Genomic DNA, 10,058 nt, shown 5'->3' on the forward strand with positions numbered 1-10,058 from the left:
AGGGGAAGTATGTCAAGAAGTGCAGTCCAGGGCTGGGTATATGGCCTAGTGGCAAGAGCGCTTGCCTCTTATACTTGAAGCCCTGGGTTCGATTCTCCAGCACCACATATACAGAAAATGGCCAGAAGTGGCTCGGTGACTCAAGTGGCAGAGTGCTAGCCTTGAGCAAAGAGAAGCCAGGGACAGTGTTCAGGCCCTGAGTCCAAGGCCAAGGACTGGCAAAAAAAAAAAAAAAAAGAAGTACAGTCCTCTCAGTAGTTTAAAAGAAACCAGTGGGAAAGTTGGTAGTTTTTGTGAAAGAAATCCAGATGCCCCTATACATATTCAAAGTGCTTTGTAAAATTGGCAACTTTTAGTTTGTACTTCCTGCCTTCTCTAAAGCATCATCTCCTGGTCGGCTCTACCAACTTTCTTCTACATTAAATCGATCTATTTTATGGTGGTTACTGCCGGAAAGCAGTTTTATAGCTAGTTTTCACTAGGTTTTTTCTTTTCCTCCTACCCTCAACTCAATCAATTTGAATCAATATTCCAATTAAGGATAGTTTCTCTCTCTCTAGGCAAGATGTAGGCATAGAGAGTGGGTGGGAAGAAAAGAGAGAGAGGGAGGGGAGAGAGATTGCCCTGCCTACAGTCTATTTTGGGTCTTCAGTGATCAAGCTCCATTAAAACTTGATTTACAATGTAGAACATGGTTGGACGAATCCATCATGTTGTGTTCAGAGGCACAGAATGCTTCTTTGCTTGGGAGGAGCAGAGCAAGTTCGGTTCCACAAAGCAGAAGTCATCTTTAAGTAACTTTTACAAACAGGTCCGGGAGGTAAGCACACGTATTCACTCTCAGGACTCCAGGCAGCTGGCAGGGAGCCGGAGGAAAAGCCGGAGCGGCAGGGGAATGGCGCCCACCAGCACGACAGCAGCAGGCGCTGCTCACAGTGCAACGCGGGGGCTTGCACGCACAAGAGAGCTCCTGCTTCCTAAAGTGGGTACGACTGGCTTGCACGCCCTGAGGACGTGTCTTACCCAGGCTCTAGGGCCAGCGTTCCTCGCAGCATTATGGACACACAGAGGGGCTTGCGTGTGTGTGCATGTGTATGCGTGTCCTGGTTTAGGGGGTCCTGGCACAGTGGGGGTGACTGCGTTGAGGTCCCGTGGATTCGGCGTGACTCCGCGCCACACTAATGGTGGCCTCCGTGTCTATTGGGGGCCTGGGCATCCTGGCATCCTCGGCCCCCTTCCTGCCGGCGAGGGGGACTGGGGGGGTCGGATATTCGGGGGGGAGGGGTTCTGGGGGGACTCGAGGGATTCTTTGTTCTCTGCCCCCGCAGGGCGCAGCTTGGGTGTAAGAGCGCTGTTCCACCGTGGGGTCTCTCGGGGACACGGGCCTCGCTGGGGAGGCCGCTGGCGTGCGGGGCGCCCCGGAGCCCATGGTTCGGAGCCTGGCCGCGTCCCCTAGCTCTTTTTGCCTCCGGTGCAGGAGAGCGTGGGGTGCACGCTGCACGCAGAGCGGGGACGCGGGACCCTCAGTGGGTGGGGAAGGCGGGTTTCCCCTGCTGAAGGGGGCAAAATGCGCGGGAGGGCGGGCGGCGGGGGCGCGGAGCAGAAGCAGGCGGCCCGGACTGGAGAGAAGGACACTGGGACACCGGTCAGGCACGGGCACCCTGAGCCCTGCGCAGCCTCGCCAAGCCCGGCCCAGTCTCCCGGGCAAGGTTCCACAGCATAGGAGCAGTGTGTTAGCCACCGCAGAGGAGCGGGCACACGGCTAGCCACCACAGAAGAGCGGGCACACGCACGCGGGTAGCCACCGCAGAGGAGCGGGCACACGCGGACACATGCACACGGCTAGCCACAGCAGAGGAGCGAGCACACGTGGGCACACGCACACACATGGCTAGCCACCACAGAGGAGCGGCACATGCGGACACACGCACGCGGCTAGCCACCACAGAGGAGCAGGCACACACAGGTACACGCACGCATGCGGCTAGCCACCGCAGAGGAGCGGGCACATGCGGGCACATGCACACACATGGCTAGCCACCACAGAGGAGTGGGCACATGCACACACGCAGCTATCTACCGCAGAGGAGCGGGCACATGCGGGCACATGCACGCCCATGGCTAGCCACCGCAGAGGAGCGGGCACACACGGGCACACGCGCACAGGCAGGGCACATGCGGACAGAGGCATGCACGAGGCTAGCCACCGCAGACCCCAGGTCCACACAGCAGATTCCCCACGTCCAGCCCAGGCCCACACGGCCATCGGCAGGATGCTTCCTGCAGGACCCTTCCGTAGTGAAATCACCAGAGCACGTGTCATCCGTGGGTGTGGTGGGGAAGATAACGCCACGGAAGATGGAGACCACAAACCACTTCACTAGAAGACTACATAGTGTGAAGGAGATGTGTCCACAGAGGAACTAACTGGGTCTCGGGATGGGTGTGAACCGGATGGTTTCATTCTGATCTCTAGGTGCAAATGTGTCCATTGCTAAAGTCAACTCTGAGCTTAAATCAGGTGAGACCAGATGTATTCCAAACCTATTAAATGCGCATGAGGATGTTAGGATAAATAAAAAATACAATATCTTATGGTAAAAGTAACAGAATTAAACATACATAATACCAATAGGAATAACTTGTATTTGTTCTGTAGGTAAAATCTAGATGGATGGACAATATTCAATTAGCTGATAAGTGTGTTAAATAAAAATTATAATACTTCAAAATATTGTTTGTTTTTCCAAAGGAACTTCCTTCCCTTTCCCTGGAGAAATAAGTTTTTAGTTCGTTTGACTTTGATTTCTTTTTTACATTTTGTGTAGCTTGCTTTTGGGTGAAGAAGCAAGAACTGCCTGAATAAATGAGCACAGTTTGCTCTGATAGTTTCCCAAAGAATTAAATGCATATTGGGAAAGTGCATTTTTAAAAATATGTATTTAATATCAAACTTTCTGGTCTCTCTCCTGCTGTTTTCATGTTACTCTGGGCTGAGGGAACTAGACAGGGAGACCGGACAATTAGGGGGCCTAAGAAAGCAGCTCCTCCTCACATGAAAATGTTTCAAAAGGAAGCCAACTGGACTCTTTCTTCATAGGAAGTGTGAGAAAGTTAAGAGTTTTCTGGTTTCCTCCCATATTTATAATCCATCTCTGTCTTAGTCATCTAATCGTTTTCTTTTCTTCGGAAATGATTCATAATCATGAAGAATTTCTCAGACGCTTCAGCTTGTTCTGGGGCTGTGGGAAATTGCAGTCATTGTTTGAGCAGCCCACCATTTTTATTTTTTTTTTGGCCAGTCCTGGGCCTTGAACTCAAGGCCTGAGCAATGTCCCTTTCTTTTTGCTCAAGGCTAACACTCTGCCACTTGAGCCACAGCGCCACTTCTGGCCATTTTCTGTATATGTGGTTCTGGGGAATCAAACCCAGGGCCTCATGTATATGAGGCAGGCACTCTTGCCACTAGGCCATATCCCCAGCCCAAAAGCCCACCATTTTTAAGGAAAGGGTGAAGTGGTGTTAACAGATCTTGGCAAATGTGTCATTTGGGAAAGTTACTGAACTGCTTTGTTTGTGCTGAGCCAAAATCCCTTGTTCTCTGGTGAAAGCCACAAAGGAGATTACTACATTGTGCTCAGCAAGCCGAGCCCAAGGAACAGAGGCGTGCCGTCCAGAACAGAAACCTTCCTTTCTGTCCTATGCCAACCTCATTGTTCTTCTTTCCTGTAATTTAACAACTTCTCATATTATTCTTAATGGAAAAGTCACCCAATATTGAACGGTAACTGCGGTTAATTTCGTGCTGTATCTCATTTGCATTTCTTTTAGCTTCTGGTACAGAGTAATTAACAGGCTCCAATTATCATGCTGATGGTCTTTTTTGGTTATGAGAATTCAGGCATCTCAACGTTCCTTGATCTTACAATAGTACGTTTGATCCTTCTCAATAATAGTACTCTGGCATAATCAAAAGCAATTTTTACTGAAAAAAGATACCCGCAGTATCAGGATTTGTAAATGGTTCAATTTAAAACAGAGTAATGTAACTTTTTAAAATGTCTACTGAATAATGCCACATATTATTTCTATGGCAGGACAAGACTGTTGTTCTTGTTGAGGTTGTGGCTGTTTGTAAAGCAAATTGCCATTAGAGTACACTGTTATAAGACATGCTCTCCTGCATTCCACTCAGACCAGATATCTTGTTCCTTCATATTTTTAGAGGTGCTTGTGGATGTTTGTGCTGTGAATATACTTGAATGTATAATAGAATAGTTACTTTGCAAGAACTGCTAGTATAATAGCGTTTTTTGTACCCAAAGTGACATTTTCTTCATTTCAAATACTTTATAATTATTAGAATCTTCAACTAAATCATTACAAAAGAGAGTGAAGACAAAATAAACCAATGACTCTGTATTTGTTTAAATATTACATAATTACTCACACCAATATTTCTCAAAATCTTCAATGAAATTGAAAGAGAACGTTCACTACCAGACTCATTCTATGAAGCCAGTATAACCCTCATTCCAAAACCAGACAGGGACTCATCATGGAAAGAGGACTACAGACCGATTTCCCTGATAAGCATAGACGCAAAAATTCTCAACAAAATTCTGGCCAATCGACTTCAACAGGTCATCAAAAAAATCATACACCACCATCAAACTGGATTCATCCCAGGGATGCAAAGTTGGTTTAATATACGCAAGTCAATTAATGTAATCCACCACATCAACCGGAGCAAGTAAAAGAACCACATGGTTTTATCTCTGGATGAGGAAAAAGCGTTCAATAAAATCCAGCACCCATTTATGCTAAAAGCCCTGGAAAAACTGGGATTCCAGGGAACATTCCTGAATATAATCAAGGCAGTTTATGACAAAACAACAGCAACCATAACTCTAAATGGTGAAAAATTAAAGCCATTCCCTTTAAAATCAGGAACAAGGCAGGGATGTCCACTCTCTCCCCTGCTCTTCAACATAGTAATAGAATTCCTAGCCAGAGCAATTAGGCAAGAAGAAAAAATAAAGGGGATCCAAATAGGAAAAGATGAAGTTAAACTTTCTCTCTTTGCAGATGACATGATCCTATACCTAAAGAATCCCATAGACTCTACCCCCGAGCTACTAGAGCCGAGCCAAAACTTTGGCAAAGTTGCAGGATATAAAATAAACCTTCAAAAATCAACGGCCTTTCTCTCTGCTAACGACCCGAAGACCGAGGCTGAAATCAGGAAAGCAACTCCTTTTGCAATAGCCCCCAAAAACATAAAATACCTAGGAAAAACCCTAACCAAAGAAGTGAAAGACCTCTTTGATGAGAACTTTAAAACCTTGAAAAACGAAATTAAGTCAGAACTAAGGAAATGGAAAAACCTCCCATGCTCCTGGATTGGGAGGATTAATATAATCAAAATGGCAATATTGCCAAAGGCTATCTACAAATTCAATGCAATACCCATTAATATCCCAACACCATTCTTTAATGAAATAGAGGAAGCAATCCAGAAATTCATATGGAACAATAAAAGACCTAGAATAGCAAAAACAATCCTAAGCAGAAAGAACAGTGCTGGAGGAATTACAATACCCAACTTCAAGCTGTATTATAAAGCTATAGTAATAAAAACAGCTTGGTATTGGCACCGGAACAGGCCTGAAGACCAATGGAACAGAACTGAAGACCCGGGAATGAACCCACAGAACTATGCCTACTTAATATTTGATAAAGGGGCTAAGACAATAGTTTGGAAGAAAGATAGCCTCTTTAACAAATTGTGCTGGAAAAACTGGCTCAACACATGCAACAAACTAAAACTAGATCCTTATATATCACCCTGCACCAAAATCAATTCCAAATGCATTAAAGACCTCGAAATCAAAACAGACACCCTGAAAACACTAAAGGAAGGAGTAGGAGAAACACTTGGGCTCCTTGGCGCAGGATGGAACTTCCTTAACAAAGACCCAGAAAGGCTACAAATCAAAGAAAGGTTGGACAAATGGGACTGCATCAAACTGCAGAGCTTCTGCATGGCAAAGGACAGAGCTCGCAAGATAAACAGAAAGCCCACAGACTGGGAGAAGATCTTTACCTGACATTCAACAGACAAAGGCCTCATATCTAAAATATATGCAGAACTAAAAAAAATTACCTTCTTCCAAAACAAAACCGCAAAGAACTAATAGCCCGCTCATCAAGTGGGCTATAGACTTACAAAGAGACTTCTCTGATGAGGAAATGAGAATGGCCAAGAGACATATGAAAAAATGCTCTACATCACTGGCCACAAAAGAAATGCAAATCAAAACAACATTGAGATTCCATCTCACCCCAGTAAGAATGTCATATATCAAGAAAACTAACAATGACAATTGTTGGAGGGGATGTGGCCAAAAGGGAACCCTACTTCATTTTTGGTGGGATTGTAAACTGTTTCAGCCACTCTGGCAAGCAATATGGAGATTCCTCAGAAGGCTAAATATAGAACTCCCCTATGACCCAGCAGCCCCACTTTGGGGTATCTATCCAAAAGACCACAAACAAAATCACAGTCATGCCACCAGCACAACAATGTTCATCGCAGCACAATTTGTCTTAATGAGAATCTGGAAACAACCCAGATGCCCCTCAGTAGACGAATGGATCAGAAAAATGTGGTACATATACACAATGGAATTTTATGCCTCTATCAGAAAGAATGACATTGTCCCATTTGTAAGGAAATGGAAGGGCTTGGAAAAAATTATACTAAGTGAGGTGAGCCAGACCCAAAGAAACATGGACTCTATGGTATCCCTTATTGGGAATAATTAGTACAGGTTTAGGCAAGTCATAGCACAGCATCACAAGGCCCAATAGCTATACCCTTATGAACACATAAGATGATGCTAAGTGAAATGAACTCTATGCTATGGAAACAATTGTTTTATTACAGTTGTAACTACTTTCAACGGCCCATGTGTATCTGTAGCTTCTATTATTGATGATGTTCTTGTATCACCTTCCTGTGGTTGTACCTACACTATCTCTGTAATCTTATCTGAGTATACTGGAAACTATGTATACTGGTATTGGAAGTAGGAAATTGAGAGGGAATACCAAATTTGAGAGACACAGGGTAAAAAAAGACAACTACAAAAGCAATACTTGCAAAACTGTTTGGTGTAAGTGAACTGAACACCTCCGGGGGGGGGGGGGGTGAAGGGGAAGGGGGAGGAAGGAGAGAGGTATGAGGGACAAGGTAACAAACAGTACAAGAAATGTATCCAATGCCTAACGTATGAAACTGTAACCTCTCTGTACATCAGTTTGAAAATAAAAATTTGAAAAAAAAAAGGGTTGGTTAAGCTTCTCAAATTACTGCAAAAAATGAAATTAAAACCTGCTTATTTTTTTCAAACTTAAAAAAATTACATAATCATCAGCACTGACACAATTGAACTCACATTGAAGCTCACATACGTCCTAAATGGAGCTAGCTGTCTTATCAGTGCCATTTAAAAGATTCATTTAGTGAACACCAGATTCTCTTGACTTTGCTACACTTTATGACTCATAATGCAAAGAATATCATTCCAGGAGGTTACTGTTGACAAAGAATATAATCATGCTTGCTCTAAGTTCTATTGGGCCCCCATGATATGTGTATTGTGTATCATGGAAGAATTTTATTTTATTTTATTTTATTTGGCTAGTCCTGGGCCTTAGACTCAGGGCCTGAGCACCGTCCTTGGCTTCTTCCTGCTCAAGGCTAGCACTCTGCCACCTGAGCCACAGCGCCCCTTTTGGCCGTTTTCCATATATGTGTTGCTGGGGAATCGAACTGAGATCTTCATGTGTAGGAGGCAAGCGCTCTTGCCACTAGGCCATATTCCTAGCCCAGAATTTTATTTTTAATACCTAAGGTGATAAGAATGGGCAGGTCACTGGTGGCTCACACCTCAGGAGGCTGAGATCTGAGGATCGAGGTTCAAAGTCAGCCCAGACAGGAAAGTCCCAGAGACTCTTATCTCTAATTCACCTCCTGAAAACCAGAAATGGAACTGTGACTCAAAGTGGTAGAGTGCAGGCCTTGAGCAGAAAGAGCGCAGGGTCAGTGCCCAGGACCTGATCTCAAGATGATAGGAAGGTGAAAGTACATATAAAGGTTTTCTTTCTATTTTTTTGAGTTTCAGAATTCAGAATGTGCTGAAATTGAGTCCCATGAAGCAAAAGAGCTTACAAGAGATGGAAATGGCAATTCGTTGTTACAGCAGCAGGAATGGGTGTGTTCCTAAGAACAGAAATTCAAATCATAGTCAAGAAACACAGGAAAATTCCAACACAGTATAAGTGACAGAATATTATTATATTTGTTATTAAATATAAATACCGTTAATCTTTATTATTAAAATAAATGTTATTTATTGCTAAAGAGAGAATACAATAAAATCTGACTTAATAATGCTGCTTTAAAATGGTACTGGGCTTACTTAACCTCTGCGCCTTAGGTACTCCCTTGGCCTCCCAGCTATCTTGCTCTACCAGTTGAGGAGACCCCTGCTTTGGTTTTCTGGTGCTTAACTAGAGATGGACTAGCGGACTTTCTTGTGTTTCTTTTTTAACTTTGTCTGGCATTGAATTCCCATTTCAACCCCCTAGGTAGCTATGTTTAAAGACATAAGCTATTGATATCCACTTTAGAGTTTATGTTTAGTGTTTAGTGTTCTTTTTATATCCATCTATCTACAAAGAGGTTACTGCTGCCATTACTAAAACCTTTATTCTAGGATTACATGGATGGGCAGAGTATTTAAGGAAAGTTCTATCATTTTGCTTAGTTTTGACAATTATGTGAATCACTACATACATTTATTTGAATTGAATTATCCATTCTGGGTAAAACATTTAACAAATTTCTGAGGATCTTTGGATCTTCTGAAAACTGATTCAAAAATGGATGCCACCAAGCAATCACTGTTCAATAAATTTTAATGAATGACAATCTTTAAAAAATGTAACTCTATTAGAAACGAAAAGATCCAGCCATCTATAAAGCTTAATTATCCAAATTGCTGCTTTATGTCCATGAAAATCTATTGCCATTCTGCAGTCTTTGCCGGAGTTCTTCAGAAATGGCGCTGCTGCCTCACGCTTATACTCTATTTTGAGCAAGAAGTGGATAAGCACAGGGTTGCCAGTCAAAGCCACCCACTGCTGTCTCCATGAGAAGCGACAATGCACTCAGTGTGGTGAGTGATGAGAAGCGACCACAAACAGCCCTGTGAAATGCTGGTCACGTCTCCCCAAGGCCTCTGATAGCCAAGGCTCTTCCCGCTCTGCAGATATGGTCATATATGCCCAAGTGGTGATTCCTGTTGAAACGCTGGGTCCAGGCCAGGCCCGACAGCTGCGCCCTATTTTCCCCACTGTCCTCCATGGGGAACTCCTAGCCAGGACCCCCAGTGGGGCACAGGGATCCCATTTCACAGCGGGAGATAAAGTATAAAGTCTGGGGAGGAGTCCATTTCTTTTTGAGCAGTGTCACCCCTCCCTCGTTTCCCACCAGATCTTACCCCCCAAATGATTTTGTTAATTTTCAACCTAGTGTCCAATGAGCATCACTGCTAAATTAGTCCACCCTTTCTCCCTCCCTTTCCATGCTTCCCTTCCTCCTCCTCCCCCTACTCAAATCAGACAAATTACATACAAGACAAAAGGTTCAGAAATAAAAAGCATGATAAAAGGGAAGAAAAACAGAAAAACAAAAGAATCCACAAATATTAAAGTGAAAAAAAGGCTCTTGGTTCCATTTCCTGCAATAAGCATCTTCTTATATGACCATATGCATAGCTACGGAATCCTTGTTCTCCCCTCCTAAGAACATCCTCCCTTGATCTCCTTCGGCCTCACTGTGTGAGTGTTTACAGTCCTGTTCAAATGATCACATCCAAGTGTAGCATGACATGTAGTCATCCTGTCGTTCTACATTATGCAACCAGATATACACTTTTGCTTAAACTCTAGATGATCTTTCTGATTAAAAATACTTTTAATATAGACAC

Source organism: Perognathus longimembris, chromosome 18 (assembly GCF_023159225.1).
Source record: "Perognathus longimembris pacificus isolate PPM17 chromosome 18, ASM2315922v1, whole genome shotgun sequence".
NCBI lineage: Eukaryota > Metazoa > Chordata > Mammalia > Rodentia > Heteromyidae > Perognathus > Perognathus longimembris.